Source organism: Hyperoodon ampullatus (genome assembly GCF_949752795.1).
Source record: "Hyperoodon ampullatus genome assembly, chromosome: 5".
In the NCBI taxonomy this organism is placed as follows: domain Eukaryota; kingdom Metazoa; phylum Chordata; class Mammalia; order Artiodactyla; family Ziphiidae; genus Hyperoodon; species Hyperoodon ampullatus.
Window position 1 is genome coordinate 90,436,718 of NC_136918.1, and position 16,399 is coordinate 90,453,116.

The 16,399-nt window shown below is 39.9% G+C and overlaps 1 pseudogene across 1 annotated transcript; it reads right to left on the bottom strand.

Annotated features, from left to right (window-relative positions):
- Positions 1 to 6,790: 6,790 nt before the first annotated feature.
- Positions 6,791 to 7,021, bottom strand: LOC307053033 (small nuclear ribonucleoprotein G-like; annotated as a pseudogene). Its single transcript has one exon. The product of its transcript is annotated as a small nuclear ribonucleoprotein G-like (transcript).
- Between the last annotated feature and the right edge of the window lie 9,378 nt (positions 7,022 to 16,399).

The following is a 16,399-nucleotide window of genomic DNA, read 5'->3' on the forward strand; positions in this document are numbered from 1 at the left end:
TTTGTTAGAATACACCAGTGAAGCCATCTAGTCCTGGACTTTTGTTTGTTGGGAAGTCTTTGATTATGATTCAATCTCCTTACTAGTAATCATGAAAAAAAAAGATAAATGGTGGAGAGCCCACAGTTAAAGTGACTTGCATCCCAATGATTGCTATGCTCTGTCCTCACCATCCTCAATGTTGCCTGATGCCTTAAGTACCGATGGGAATGTCTGGATTCTGTACTTAGGTTTACCAAAAAGTGACTGTTACTGCTGCTTCAGGTACTAGCTATATAGGATGTAATTTGGTTTTATTTTAGTTAATAGATTTTTGTTTTTTTAGCAGTTTTAAGCTTTCAGAAACATTGAACAGAAAGTACAGAATTCTCAAATACCACCCCTCCTCCCCACCCCATTTCCTCTACTATCAACATCCTGCACCCGAGTGGCACAGTTGTTGAACCTACATTGACCCATCATTGTCACCCAAAGCCCATAGTTTATATAAGGGTTCATTCTTTGTGTTGTACACTCTATGGGTTTTGACCAATGTATAATGACATACTCATCATTTTAGTGTCATACAAAATAGTTTCACTGTGCTATAAAAATGTTCTGTGCTCCACCTACTTAATGCTTTCTCCCCCCAACTCCAGACCACTGATCTTCTTCCTGTCACCATAGCTTTGCCTCTTTACAGAATGTCATACAGTTGGAATCATACAGTAGCCTTTTCAGATTGACTTCTTTCACAACAGAAAATGTATTTAACATTCTTTCATGTTTTTTCATGGCTGGATTGCCCACTTTTTAATGTTGAATACTCCATTGTTTGGATGTACCATAATTTATCCATTCACATATTGAAGGCCACCTTGGTTGCTTCCAAGTTTTGGCAATTATGAATAAAGCTGCTATAAACATTTGTGTGCAGGTTTTTGTGTGAACATACATTTTCAACTCATTTGGATAAATATCAAGGAACATGATTTCTGAATCATAAGAGTATGTTTAGTTTTATAAGAAACTGCCAAACTATCTTCCAAAATGGCTGTACCATTTTGCATTCCCACCAGCAATGAATGAGAGTTCCTTCTGCTCTACATCCTTACTAGCATTTAGGGTTGTCAGTGCTTTGGATTTTGGCCATTCTATCTTATTTTTTAAATAAATTTATTTATTTTATTTATTTATTTTTGGCTGCGTTGGGTCTTCGTTGCTGCACGCAGGCTTTCTTTAATTGCAACAAGTGGGGGCTACTCCTTGTTGCAGCGCGTGGGCTTCTCATTGCGGTGGCTTCTTTTTGTTAATTTTTCTAGATTAATTAGTATATTTAGAAAATTGATATTCAACATGATTGATATAGGTGGATTAAGATCTGTATTTGTTTTCATCACCCTCTTTTTGAATTTTTTGTCTTCCCCTCTTTCTCATTTTAGTTGAACATTTTATATGACTCCATTTTTTTCCCCTCTCTTGTATATCAATTACACTTTCACTGCTGTTTTTTCTTTGTGTGTGCTTGCCCTTGAGTTTGCTATGGTTACTAGCAATCAAGTTCTTTTTCTTTTCTTTTCTTTTTTAAATATAAGTCAATTTTTAAAAATGGAATTTATTTATTATTTATTTTTGGCTACGTCGGGTCTTTGCTGCTGTGTGTGGGCTTTCTCTAGTTGCGGTGAGCAGGGGCTACTCTTTGTTGCAGTGTGCAGGTTTCTTATTGAGGTGGCTTCTCTTGCTGCAGAGCATGGGCTCTAGGCACACGGGCTTCAGTAGTTGTGGCACACAGGCTCCGTAGTTGTAGCTTGCAGGCTCTAGAGCTCAGGCTCAGTAGTTGTGGCACACGGGCTTAGTTGATCCATGGCATGTGGGATCTTCCTGGACCAGGGCTCAAACCCGTGTCCCCTGCATTGGCAGGCAGATTCTTAACCACTGTGCCACCAGGAAAGTCCCCAGGCTCTTTTTCAAATAACAGTATAGCAATTCACGAGTATTGCAAGTGCCTTGTAATATAGTATTTCCAACTCCTACTTCTCCCTTATAACATTGCTGTCATTCATTTTATTTATCCATTTATTTATTTTGAACAAACATATGTTAGATCAATTAGGAATAAGAAAAATAAAAGATTTTATCTCCTTTTACTTCTTCTCTAGAACTCTTCTTTAGAGCTGAGTTTCTGACCTATATCATAGTCTTTCTGAAGATTTTTTTTAAAAGAATCCAGGTTTATTAAGCCAGACATTAATTTACAAGAGATTTGTAAAACAATGTTACCCTTCTGACTAAATTTCTTTTATGAAAATATATTATTTTCCATAAAGATATTTATGTTAACATGTAATGGGTTTATTATTTTTAGTGAAAAAATATTTTAAAAAGTTACTCAGTTTTAATGTCTAATCTGGCAAATATTGATAGACAAACAAAATCTCAATAATTCTCAATAATTTTTAAGAGTGTGAAGGAGTTCCAAGACCAAAACGGTTGAGAATAGTTGATCTAGTCCAACCCTCTCTCTCTTGTTCCCCCAATTTTTAGAGGCTTGGAGTGGGAAGGGGCCCTTCCCAGGGAGATTGTGGCTGTGGTCCTGACACTCCATATTTGGTGAAAGCCTTTGAAAAAGATACCTCCTCTCCGGTGTATTCACTCTCTCTTCATTGGATCCTTATCTGGATTTAAATGTCTTTGAACATTTTTAAAAAAGGCCTTTCTCTATACGTATACCTCCTTCCACCTTACAATTGCTAAGTCATTGTAACAAACTTCTTGAAGAAATTGTTAACACTCATATCCCTACTTTCTCATCTTTCACTCACTCATTCAATATGTATTTATTGATAGCTATGTACCTACCATATACAGTTTTAGGTGCTCATAACGCAACAATGAATTAAACAAAATCCTTGTTCTTTTAAATCTTACATTCTAGTGAGGGTAGACATGTCCAGAAAAATTGTCCAGAACTTGTAAATGGGCAGAAGAGGATTACTGGGTGATCTTTCATTGTAGTGCTGGGGTATACCTTTGATTGACTTTATAATGATTAAGCTATCTTACAAGTTTGTAGGGGTAGAGGCTAACTGGTAGAAAACTGATAGCAATGCAAATAATTCTTGTCTGAGAACAATGCAAATACTTCCTATTCCTAGTAATGCAAATGGATTTTGTCTAGTAGAGATGGAATTCATTTCCATCTGGTAGAAGAAATAACTCCCAGAATTACAGTTTTTTGCTTCATAGGATATTAGTATTGTTGTAACTATTAGCAAATTCATTTCAGTATTCCTTTGGCTGATAATCTAAATCTCTGAAACTCATTCTCATTTGAACAAATCTTACCTACCATCTTACTGTTTCCCTCATTATTTAAGATAATAATGGATGAGTAGTTTATTATGATGAATAAAATCTTTGTCATGTGTTCATTATTTTTATGAGATATGTTTTCAACCTTTTGAAAATTATTTAGCAGACTAAAAGAAAATAAAATACATATCAGGTGGTAATAAGTCAAAAGAATAAAACAGGGCAAAAGGACAGCTATTAACTGGTGGTGTAGTATGGTACTGTTTTAGATAGGGCCAGTCAAGTCCTGCACTACTCTCTCTTAACTGTAAGTGGAATCCATTCTCTCCTCTCCATCTTCACTGCCACCACACTAATCCAGACCATTACCTTCTCTCATCTGATCTCCTCGCCTTACTCCTACCTACTCCGATCATCGGCTATCAGATGATCATTTTTATAAACAATTATCTGATCATGTCCCTCTTTTCCACTGGCTCCCTATGTGGAGTCAAGTTTTGTGGGGTCTAAACCTTACACAATTCGGGAGGCCCTCTTTGAGAAAAATAATGCAAAAATTAGGTACCGAGCCTTGAAAGGGGTAGTGCAAATGACAGGTTCTGAAACTTAAGCTTCATTAGCTTCACTATAAATCTTCCTCTGCCTACATGTCTAGCCTCCTTTTTCTCTACCTCAAGACCTTTCTCCGTACAATTTCTGCCCAGAAGGCTCTTCCCGTCCCCTTTTGCCTAGATAACTCTTGAAGTACTCAGCTCCCGATCCTCCCTGAAACCCCAACCGGATTAGGGACCTTTACAGCCTCTCCCAAGTCCAAGCATCCCAGCAGAGCCAGCTTTCTGTGCAAACAATCCTTCAAAAGATCCCTGGCTGGGCGGGGTTTGCACCTGAGATATGTCTGTGGGCGGAGCCCCAGGCGAGAGTGAGCCGTGGTCCTCTCCCCTTTACGTCCGGAGTGGGGCGCACCACCTCTCCGGAACCTGCACGGCTCCCGTTGCGGTTCCGGACGGAATTACTGGGCGGCGCACGCCGACTTGGCTGCGCAGGTAGTGAGAGTACTCGGGTCATGCGGAAGCGTATGGACTTAGCGACGGTCCCGCGGTGACATAAGAAGTGGGTAAGATCCAGTGACAGCAGCCTCTTGCCGCCGCCCCTCGGGAAACTTCTCCAGCCCTTCCAATCACTTTCCTCACCCTCCTCTGAAAATTTTCTAACATTTCTTGCGAGACAGATCTGCTGGTGACCTATGCCCTCAGTTTTTGTCTGAGAAAGTATTTCTTCACTTTTGAAGGATAATTTTGCCAAACATAACATTCTAAGTTTTTTTTTCCCTTAGATACTTTAAATATCGCTTCACTCTTTTCTTGCTTGCATGTTTCCCGAAGAGAAGCCATAAATTTCCCTTTTCTCCTCCAGACCTTCATTAGGAAAACATTAAAGCACACTGAAGGGGCTTCCCTGGTTGTGCGGTGGTTAAGAATCTGCCTGCCAGGGCTTCCCTGGTGGCGCAGTGGTTGAGAGTCCGCCTGCCGATGCAGGGAACACGGGTTCGTGCCCCGGTCCGGAAGGATCCTACATGCCGTGAGGCGGCTGGGCCCGTGAGCCATGGCCGCTGAGCCTGCGCGTCCGGAGCCTGTGCTCCGCAACGGGAGAGGCCACAGCAGTGAGAGGCCCGCGTACCGCAAAAAAAAAAAAATAAATAAATAAAGAATCTGCCTGCCAAAGCAGGGGACACGGGTTTGAGCCCTGGTTGGGGAAGATCCCACATGCTGTGGAGCAACTAAGCCCGTGCACCACAACTACTGAGCCTTCGCTGTAGAGCCCATTCTCTGAAACAAAGAGAAGCCACCACAATGAGAAGCCCGCGCACCACAAAGATAGAGGAGCCCCTGCTCTCCGCAACTAGAGAAAGACCGCGCAGCAACAAAGACCCAACGCAACCAAAAATAAATAAACAAATTTATAAAAAACAAAACACGCTGAAGAACTGAAGAAAACAATACAATGAATACCTGTATTCCCTCTACCTAAATTTAGTGTGTTAATATTTTTCTAAAGTTGACATATTATCATATATAATTTTTTTACTAAATTATTTAAAAGTTGTAGAGATCAAAACCAGAGTTTTTCAAATTTTCACATTTGTTTAAAATGTTTCTAAACAAAATCCAGTCAATATTTACACATTATATTTGGTTATTAAAACTTTTTCAGGATCAATTCCCCCATTACTTTCTTCATTACTTTTTTTTTTTTTTTTTTGGCCCTGCCTTGTGGCTTGTGGGATCTTAGTTCCCCTATCAGGGATTGAAACTGTGCCCTGGGCAGTGAAAGAAGGGAAACCTAACCACTGGACCACCAGGGAATTCCCAATTACAATTTTTTTTTAATTTTTTATTGATTGATTGATTGATTGATTGCTCTGTTGGCTCTTCGTTTCTGTGCGAGGGCTTTCTCTAGTTGCGGCAAGTGGGGGCCACTTCTCATCGCGGTGCGCGGGCCTCTCACTATCGCGGCCTCTCTTGTTGCGGAGCACAGGCTCCAGACGCGCAGGCTCAGTAATTGTGGCTCACGGGGCTAGTTGCTCCGCGGCATGTGGGATCTTCCCAGACCAGGGCTCGAACTTGTGTCCCCTGCATTGGCAGGCAGATTTTCAACCACTGCGCCACCAGGGAAGCCCCTACAATTTTTTTTTGAAGAGTCTAAGCCAGTTGTTTTGCAGAAGGTCCTACTTTTTTTTAATTAATTTATTTTTGGCTGTGTTGGATCTTTGTTGGTGCACGCAGGCTTTCTCTACTTGTGGGGAGCAGGGGCTACTCTTCGTTGTGGTGCGAGGGCTTCTCATCATGGTGGCTTCTCTTGTTGCGGAGCATGGGCTCTAGGGCACGTGGGCTTCAGTAGTTGTGGTGCACGGGCTCAGTAGTTGTGGCTCACGGGCTCTAGAGTGCAGGCTCAGTAGTTGTGGTGCATGGGCTTAGTTGCTCCACGGCATGTGGGATCTTCCCGGACCAGGGCTTGGACCCATGTCCTCTGCACTGGCAGGTGGATTCTTAACCACTGTGCCACCAGGGAAGCCTCCTCCTTTTTTTTTTAAAGTATAGTTGATTTATAGTATTTCAGGTATACAGCAAAGTGATTCAGTTATAGGTATACATATACATACATATACTTTTTCAGATTCTTTTCCACTGTACATTTTTATAAGATATTAAATATAGTTCCCTGTGCTATACAGTAGGTCCTTGTTGTTTATGTATTTTATATATTTTATATATAGTAGTGTGTAATTGTTAATCCCAAATTCCCAATTTATCCCTCCCCCCCCTTTGGCAACCATAAGTTTGTTTTCTTTTTGTTTGTTTGTTTGTTTTGGACTATTACAAAAGTTTATTTAGCAAAAAAGTTCAGTAAGAAAATGTACATGACTCAGATTTTATCATAGTAAAATGTGGAGAGGGGACACATAGAAGCAGTTGATTTCTCTGGTGAACACAGCCATTGTTCATACTTTTTCCAAGGCTTCTAACATGATGATACTATTTCCTCGTATTACCACCATTCCAGTATTGTTCTGTTGCTCACTAGTTGCCATCTCCACACATTCATCTATCACAAGATTCATAAAGGGATCTAATCCCTACAATATTCCTTGGACGTGTCTGCCACCATTTAATTTGTATGATAACTTCTTGTCCATAAATTTCTTCAACTCGGGAGGGTGAACTTTGCTCATGATGTCTACTCAGCAAGCTCAAAGATGCCTCCAAACAGAATTCGAGTCATCCCTCATGCTCCAGCAGTAGCAATGTTTGTTTTCTATGTCTGTGAGTCTATTTCTGTTTTTTTTTTTTTTTTTTTTTTTTTTATTTTTTTTATTTTTTGCTTTATCACAAATTTAATCAGTTATATGTATACATATGTTCCCATATCCCCTCCCTTTTGCGTCTCCCTCCCACCCTCCCTATCCCACCCCTCCAGGCGGTCACAAAGCACCGAGCTGATCTCCCTGTGCTATGCGGCTGCTTCCCACTAGCTATCTACCTTACGTTTGGTAGTGTATATATGTCCATGCCGCTCTTTCACTTTGTCACAGCTTACCCTTCCCCCTCCCCATATCCTCAAGTCCATTCTCTAGTAGGTCTGTGTCTTTATTCCTGTCTTACCCCTATGTTCTTCATGACCTTTTTTTTTCTTAAATTCCATATATATGTGTCAGCATACAGTATTTGTCTTTCTCTTTCTGACTTACTTCACTCTGTATGACAGACTCTAGGTCCATCCACCTCATTACAAATAGTTCAATTTCATTTCTTTTTATGGCTGAGTAATATTCCATTGTATGTATGTGCCACATCTTCTTTACCCATTCATCCAATGATGGACACTTAGGTTGTTTCCATCTCCGGGCTATTGTAAATAGGGCTGCTATGAACATTTTGGTACATGTCTCTTTTTGAATTATGGTTTTCTCAGGGTATATGCCCAGTAGTGGGATTGCAGGGTCATATGGTAGTTCTATTTGTAGTTTTTTAAGGAACCTCCATACCGTTCTCCATAGTGGCTGTACCAATTCACATTCCCACCAGCAGTGCAAGAGTGTTCCCTTTTTTCCACACCCTCTCCAGCATTTATTGTTTCTAGATTTTTTGATGATGGCCATTCTGACTGGTGTGAGATGATATCTCATTGTAGTTTTGATTTGCATTTCTCTAATTAGTAAAGATGTTGAGCATCCTTTCATGTGTTTGTTGGCAGTCTGTATATCTCCTGTGGAGAAATGTCTATTTAGGTCTTCTGCCCATTTTTGGATTGGGTTGTTTGTTTTTTTGTTATTGAGCTGCATGAGCTGCTTATAAATTTTGGAGATTAATCCTTTGTCAGTTGCTTCATTTGCAAATATTTTATCCCATTCTGAGGGTTGTCTTTTGGTCTTGTTTATGGTTTCCTTTGCTGTGCAAAAGCTTTTAAGTTTCATTAGGTCCCATGTGTTTATTTTTGTCTTTATTTCCATTTCTCTAGGAGGTGGGTCAAAAAGGATCTTGCTGTGATTTATGTCATAGAGTGTTCTGCCTATGTTGTCCTCTAAGAGTTTGATAGTGTCTGGCCTTACATTTAGGTCTTTAATCCATTTTGAGCTTATTTTTGTGTATGGTGTTAGGGAGTGATCGAATCTCATACTTTTACATGTCCCTGTCCAGTTTTCCCAACACCACTTATTGAAGAGACTGTCCTTTCTCCACTGTACATTCCTGCCTCCTTTATCAAAGATAAGGTGACCATATGTCCGTGGGTTTATCTCTGGGCTTTCTATCCTGTTCCATTGATCTATCTTTCTGTTTCTGTGCCAGTACCATACTGTCTTGATTACTGCAGCTTTGTAGTATAGTCTGAAGTCAGGGAGCCTGATTCCTCCAGCTCCATTTTTCGTTCTCAAGATTGCTTTGGCTATTCGGGGTCTTTTGTGTTTCCATACAAATTGTGAAATTTTTTGTTCTAGTTCTGTGAAAAATGCCAGTGGTATTTTGATAGGGATTGCATTGAATCTGTAGATTGCTTTGGGTAGTAGAGTCATTTTCACAATGTTGATTCTTCCAATCCAAGAACATGGTACATCTCTCCATCTATTTGTATCATCTTTAATTTCTTTCATCAGTGTCTTATAATTTTCTGCATACAGGTCTTTTGTCTCCTTAGGTAGGTTTATTCCTAGATATTTTATTCTTTTTGTTGCAATGGTAAATGGGAGTGTTTCCTTGATTTCACTTTCAGATTTTTCATCATTAGTATATAGGAATGCCAGAGATTTCTGTGCATTAATTTTGTATCCTGCAACTTTACCAAATTCATTGATTAGCTCTAGTAGTTTTCTGGTAGCATCTTTAGGATTCTCTATGTATAGTATCATGTCATCTGCAAACAGTGACAGCTTTACTTCTTCTTTTCCAATTTGGATTCCTTTTATTTGCTTTTCTTCTCTGATTGCTGTGGCTAAAACTTCCAAAACTATGTTGAATAAGAGTGGTGAGAGTGGGCAACCTTGTCTTGTTCCTGATCTTAGTGGAAATGGTTTCAGTTTTTCACCATTGAGGACGATGCTGGCTGTGGGTTTGTCATATATGGCCTTTATTATGTTGAGGAAAGTTCCCTCTATGCCTACTTTCTGCAGGGTTTTTATCATGAATGGGTGTTGAATTTTGTCGAAAGCTTTCTCTGCATCTATTGAGATGATCATATGGTTTTTCTCCTTCAATTTGTTAATATGGTGTATCACGTTGATTGATTTGCGTATATTGAAGAATCCTTGCATTCCTGGGATAAACCCCACTTGATCATGGTGTATGATCCTTTTAATGTGCTGTTGGATTCTGTTTGCTAGTATTTTGTTGAGGATTTTTGCATCTATGTTCATCAGTGATATTGGCCTGTAGTTTTCTTTCTTTGTGACATCCTTGTCTGGTTTTGGTATCAAGGTGATGGTGGCCTCGTAGAATGAGTTTGGGAGTGTTCCTCCCTCTGCTATATTTTGGAAGAGTTTGAGAAGGATAGGCGTTAGCTCTTCTCTAAATGCTTGATAGAATTCGCCTGTGAAGCCATCTGGTCCTGGGCTTTTGTTTGTTGGAAGATTTTTTATCACAGTTTCAATTTCAGTGCTTGTGATTGGTCTGTTCATATGTTCTATTTCTTCCTGATTCAGTCTTGGCAGGTTGTGCATTTCTAAGAATTTGTCCATTTCTTCCAGGTTGTCCATTTTATTGGCATAGAGTTGCTTATAGTAATCTCTCACGATCTTTTGTATTTCTGCAGTGTCAGTTGTTACTTCTCCTTTTTCATTTCTAATTCTATTGATTTGAGTCTTCTCCCTTTTTTTCTTGATGAGTCTGGCTAATGGTTTATCAATTTTGTTTATCTTCTCAAAGAACCAGCTTTTAGTTTTATTGATCTTTGCTATTGTTTCCTTCATTTCTTTTTCATTTATTTCTGATCTGATTTTTATGATTTCTTTCCTTCTGCTAACTTTGGGATGTTTTTGTTCTTCTTTCTCTAATTGCTTTAGGTGCAAGGTTAGGTTGTTTAGTCGAGATATTTCCTGTTTCTTAAGGTGGGATTGTATTGCTATAAACTTCCCTCTTAGAACTGCTTTTGCTGCATCCCATAGGTTTTGGGTCGTCGTGTCTCCATTGTCATTTGTTTCTAGGTATTTTTTTATTTCCTCTTTGATTTCTTCAGTGATCACTTCGTTATTAAGTAATGTATTGTTTAGCCTCCATGTGTTTGTATTTTTTATAGCTCTTTTCCTGTAATTGATATCTAGTCTCATAGCATTGTGGTCGGAAAAGATACTTGATACAATTTCAATTTTCTTAAATTTACCAAGGCTTGATTTGTGACCCAAGATATGATCTATCCTGGAGAATGTTCCATGAGCACTTGAGAAAAATGTGTATTCTGTTGTTTTTGGATGGAATGTCCTATAAATATCAATTAAGTCCATCTTGTTTAATGTATCATTTAAAGCTTGTGTTTCCTTATTTATTTTCATTTTGGATGATCTGTCCATTGGTGAAAGTGGGGTGTTAAAGTCCCCTACTATGATTGTGTTACTGTCGATTTCTCCTTTTATGGCTGTTAGCGTTTGCCTTATGTATTGAGGTGCTCCTATGTTGGGTGCATAAATATTTACAATTGTTATATCTTCTTCTTGGATCGATCCCTTGATCATTATGTAGTGTCCTTCTTTGTCTCTTCTAGTAGTCTTTATTTTAAAGTCTATTTTGTCTGATATGAGAATTGCTACTCCAGCTTTCTTTTGGTTTCCATTTGCATGGAATATCTTTTTCCATCCCCTTACTTTCAGTCTGTATGTGTCTCTAGGTCTGAAGTGGGTCTCTTGTAGACAGCATATATATGGGTCTTGTTTTTGTATCCATTCAGCCAATCTGTGTCTTTTGGTGGGAGCGTTTAGTCCATTTACATTTAAGGTAATTATCGATATGTATGTTCCTATTCCCATTTTCTTAATTGTTTTGGGTTCGTTATTGTAGGTCTTTTCCTTCTGTTGTGTTTCTTGCCTAGAGAAGTTCCTTTAGCATTTGTTGTAAAGCTGGTTTGGTGGTGCTGAACTCTCTCAGCTTTTGCTTGTCTGTAAACGTTTTAATTTCTCCATCAAATCTGAATGAGATCCTTGCTGGGTAGAGTAATCTTGGTTGCAGGTTTCTCTCCTTCATCACTTTAATTATGTCCTGCCACTCCCTTCTGGCTTGTAGAGTTTCTGCTGAGAGATCAGCTGTTATCCTGATGGGGATTCCCTTGTGTGTTATTTGTTGTTTTTGCCTTGCTGCTTTTAATATGATTTCTTTGTGTTTAATTTTTGACAGTTTGATTAATATGTGTCTTGGCGTATTTCTCCTTGGATTTATTCTGTATGGGACTCTCTGTGCTTCTTGGACTTGATTAACTATTTCCTTTCCCATATTAGGGAAGTTTTCAACTATAATCTCTTCAAATATTTTCTCAGTCCCTTTCTTTTTCTCTTCTTCTTCTGGAACCCCTATAATTCGAATGTTGGTGCGTTTAATGTTGTCCCAGAGGTCTCTGATATTGTCCTCTGTTCTTTTCATTCTTTTCTCTTTATTTTGCTCTGCATTAGTTATTTCCACTATTTTATCTTCCACCTCACTTATCCGTTCTTCTGCCTCAGTTATTCTGCTATTGATCCCATCTAGAGTATTTTTCATTTCATTTATTGTGTTTTTAATCGATGCTTGATTCATCTTTAGTTCTACTAGGTCCTTGTTAACTGTTTCTTGCATTTTGTCTATTCTATTTCCAAGATTTTGGATCATCTTTACTATCATTATTCTGAATTCTTTTTCAGATAGACTGCCTATTACCTCTTCATTTGTTAGGTCTGGTGGGTTTTTATCTTGCTCCTTCTCCTGCTGTGTGTTTTTCTGCCTTCTCATTTTGCTTATGTTACTGTGTTTGGGGTCTCCTTTTTGCCGGCTGCAGGTTCGTAGTTCCTGTTGTTTTTGGTGTCTGTCCCCAGTGGCTAAGGTTGGTTTAGTGGGTTGTGTAGGTTTCCTGGTCGAGGGGACTAGTGCCTGTGTTCTGGTGGATGAGGCTGGATCTTGTCTTTCTGGTGGGCAGGTCCACGTCTGGTGGTGTGTTTTGGGGTGTCTGCAGACTTTTTATGATTTTAGGCCACCTCTCTGCTAATGGGTGGCGTTGTGTTCCTGTCTTGCTAGTTGTTTGGCATAGGGTGTCCAGCACTGTAGCTTGCTGGTCGTTGAGTGAAGCTGGGTGCTGGTGTTGAGATGGAGATCTCTGGAAGATTTTCGCGTTTGATATTATGTGGAGCTGGGAGGTCTCTTGTGGACCAGTGTCCTGAAGTTGGCTCTCCCACCTCAGAGGCACAGTACTGACTCCTGGCTCCTCAATTTGGGATGATTTGTTGTCTATTCATGTATTCCACAGATGCAGGGTACATCAAGTTGATTGTGGAGCTTTAATCCGCTGCTTCTGAGGCTGCTGGGAGAGGTTTCCCTTTCTCTTCTTTGTTCTCACAGCTCCCGGGTCTCAGCTTTGGATTTGGCCCCGCCTCTGCGTGTAGGTCGCCGGAGGGCGTCTGTTCTTCGCTCAGACAGGAAAGGGTTAAAGGAGCAGCCTCTTCGGGAACTCTGGCTCACTCAGGCCGGGCGGGAGGGAGGGGCACGGAGTGCGGGGCGAGCCTGCAGCGGCAGAGGTCGGCGTGACGTTGCACCAGCCCGAGGCGCGCCGTGCGTTCTCCCAGGGAAGCCGCCCCTGGATCCCGGGACCCCGGCAGTGGCGGGCTGCTCAGGCTCCCGGAAGGGCGGTGTGGACAGTGACCTGCGCTCGCACACGGGCTTCTTGGCGGCGGCAGCAGCAGCCCCAGCGTCCCACGCCCGTCACTGGGCTCCGCGCTTTCAGTCGCGACTCGCGCCCGTCTGTGGAGCCCCTTTAAGCAGCGCTCTTAATCCCCTCTCCTCGCGCAGCAGGAAACCAAGAGGGAAGAACAAGTCTCTTGCCTCTTCGGCAGCTCCAGAGTTCTCCCGGACTCCCTCCCGGCCAGCTGTGGCACACTAGCCCCCTTCAGGCTGAGTTCTCGCCGCCAGCCCCAGTCCTCTCCCTGCGCTCTGACCGAAGCCCGAGCCTCAGCTTCCAGCGCCACCCGCCCCGGCGGGCGAGCAGACAAGCCTCTCGGGCTGGTGAGTGCCGCTCGGCACCGATCCTCTGTGCGGGAATCTCTCCGCTTTGCCCTACCCAGGTATGTGGGGAGTTTCTTGCCTTTTGGGAGGTCTGGGGTCTTCTGCCAGCGTTCAGTAGGTGTTCTGTAGGAGTTGTTCCACGTGTAGCTGTATTTCTGGTGTATCCGTGAGGAGGAAGGTGATCTCCGCGTCTTACTCTTCCGCCATCTTGGAATAAATTTTTTTAAAAAGCTCTGTTTTGTAAATAAGTTCATTTGTATCATTTTTTAGATATAAGTGATATGATATTTGTCTTTGTCTAATATACTTCATTTAGTATGATAATCTCTAGGTCCATCCATGTTCCTGCAAATAGCATTATTTCTTTCTTTTTTATGGTTGAGTAATATTCCATTGTGTGTGTGTGTGTATTATATATATATATAATATATATATTATATATATGCCACATTTTCTTTATCTATTAATCTGTTGGTGGACATTTAGGTTGTTTCCACATCTTGGCTATTGTAAATAGTGCTGCTATGAACACTGGGGTGTGGGTATCTTTTCCAACTAGAGTTTTTGTCTTTTCCAGATATATGCCTGGGAGTAGGTTTGTTGGATCATATGGCAACTCTATTTTTAGTTTTGTAAGGAACCTCCATACTGTTCTCCATAGTGGAGCAACATTTACATTCCCAGCAACAGTGTAGGAGGGTTCCCTTTTCTCCATACCCTCTCCAGCATTTATTATTTGTAAACTTTTTTTTTTCCATGCCATGCAGCTTGTGGGATCTTAGTTCCCTGAGCAGGGATTGAACCCTGGCCCCGGTAATGAAATTGCCGAGTCCTAACCACTGGATCACCAGGGAATTCCATATTTGTATACTTTTTGCTGATGGTCATTCTGACCACTGTAAGTTGGTACCTCACTGTAGTTTTAATTTGTATCTCTCTAATAATTAGTGACGTTGAGCATCTTTTCATGTGCCTTTTGGCCATCTGTGTGTCTTCTTTGGAGAAGTGTCTGCTTAGGTCTTCTGCTCATTTTTTTGATTGGGTTGTTTGTTTTTTTGATATTGAGGTGTATGAACTGTTTGTATATTTTGGAAATTAATCTCTTGCCACTCCTATCATTTGCAAATATTTTCTCCCATTCTGTAGCTTGTCCTTTAGTTTTGTTTATGGTTTCCTTTGTTGTGCAAAAGCTTTTAAGTTTAATTAGGTTCACCCCCTTTCTTTTTTGCTTTTGTTTCCATTACTCTAAGAGATGGGTCCAATGAAATATTGCTGTGATTTATGTCAAAGAGTGTTCTACCTATGTTTTCTTCTAAGAGTTTTATAGTATCTGTTCTCACATTTAGATCTTTAATCCATTTTCAGTTTATTTTTCTATATGGTGTTAGAAGATGTTTTAATTTTATTTGTTTACATGTAGCTGTCCAGCTTTTCCAGCACCACTTGTTGAGGAGGCTGTCTTTTCTCCATTGTATATTTTTGCCTCCTTTGTCATAGATTAATTGACCATAAGTGTGTGGGTTTATTTCTGGGCTTCCTGTCCTGTTCCATTGATCTATGTGTCTGCTTTTGTGCCAGTATCATACTGTTTTGATTACTATAGCATTGTAGTCTGAAGTCAGGGATTCCTCCAGCCATGTTCTTCTTTCTCAGGTTGTTTTGTCTGTTCAGGTTCTTTTGTGTTTCCATACAAATTTCAAAATTTTTTGTTCTAGTTCCATGAAAAATGCCATTGGTAATTTGATAGGGAATGCATTGAATCTGTAGATTGCCTTGGGTAGTATGGTCATTTTAATGATATTGATTCTTTCAATCCAAGAACATGGTATATCTTTCCATCTGTTTGTGTTGTCTTCAATTTCTTTCATCAGTGTCTTATAGTTTTTGGGGTACAGGTCTTTTACCTCCTTAGGTATGTTTATTCCTAGGTATTTTTATTCTTTTTGATGTGATGGTAAGTGGGATTGTTTCCTTAATTTCTCTTTCTGATAGTTCATTGTTAGTGTATAGAAATGCAATAGATTTCTGTATATTAATTTTGTATCCTGAAACTTTACCGAATTCATTGATGAGCTCTAGTAGTTTTCTGGTAGTGTCTTTAGGATTTTCTATGTATAGCATCATGTCATCTGCAGAGAGTGACAGTTTTACTTCTTCTTTTCCAGTTTGAATTTCTTTTATTTCTTTTTCTTCTCTGATTGCCATGGCGAGGACTTCCAAAACTATGTTGAATAAAAGTGGTGAGAGTGGACATTCTTGTCTTGTTCCTATCTTAAAGGAAATGCTTTCAGGTTTTCACTGTTGAGTATGATGTTAGCTGTGGGTTTGTCATATTTGGCCTTTATTATGTTGAGGTATTTTCCCACTATGGGTCCTACATTCTGAGTGAGAAGATATTACTCCCTTTACCTTACTCTTTTTTTTCCTATTATAAAATGATTACATGCTCATTATATTCAAAAAAGAAACATAGAAAGTAAAAACTGTATATCTGAACTTCCAAGAGACAATAAATAATCATGTATTAATGGAAGGGTCAGTTCATCAAGAAGATATAACAATTATATCTGTACCAAACACGAGCCCAGAAACATATGACTCAAATAGAATTGAAAGAATAAATAGACAGTTCCACAATATTTGGAAATTTCAATACCCCACTTTCCATAATATATAGATAACAGAAGTTCAGTAAGGAAATAGGAAACTTAAATAATACCATAAACCAACTAGACCTAACAGATATCTGTAGAATACCCCAAAACAACAGAATACACATTCTTCTCTAGTATACCTAAAACATTTTCCAGGATAGACAATATATTAGGCTACAAAACAAGTCTCAGTAAGTTTTAAAAAAATTGGAATCATGCAGCGTATTTTTT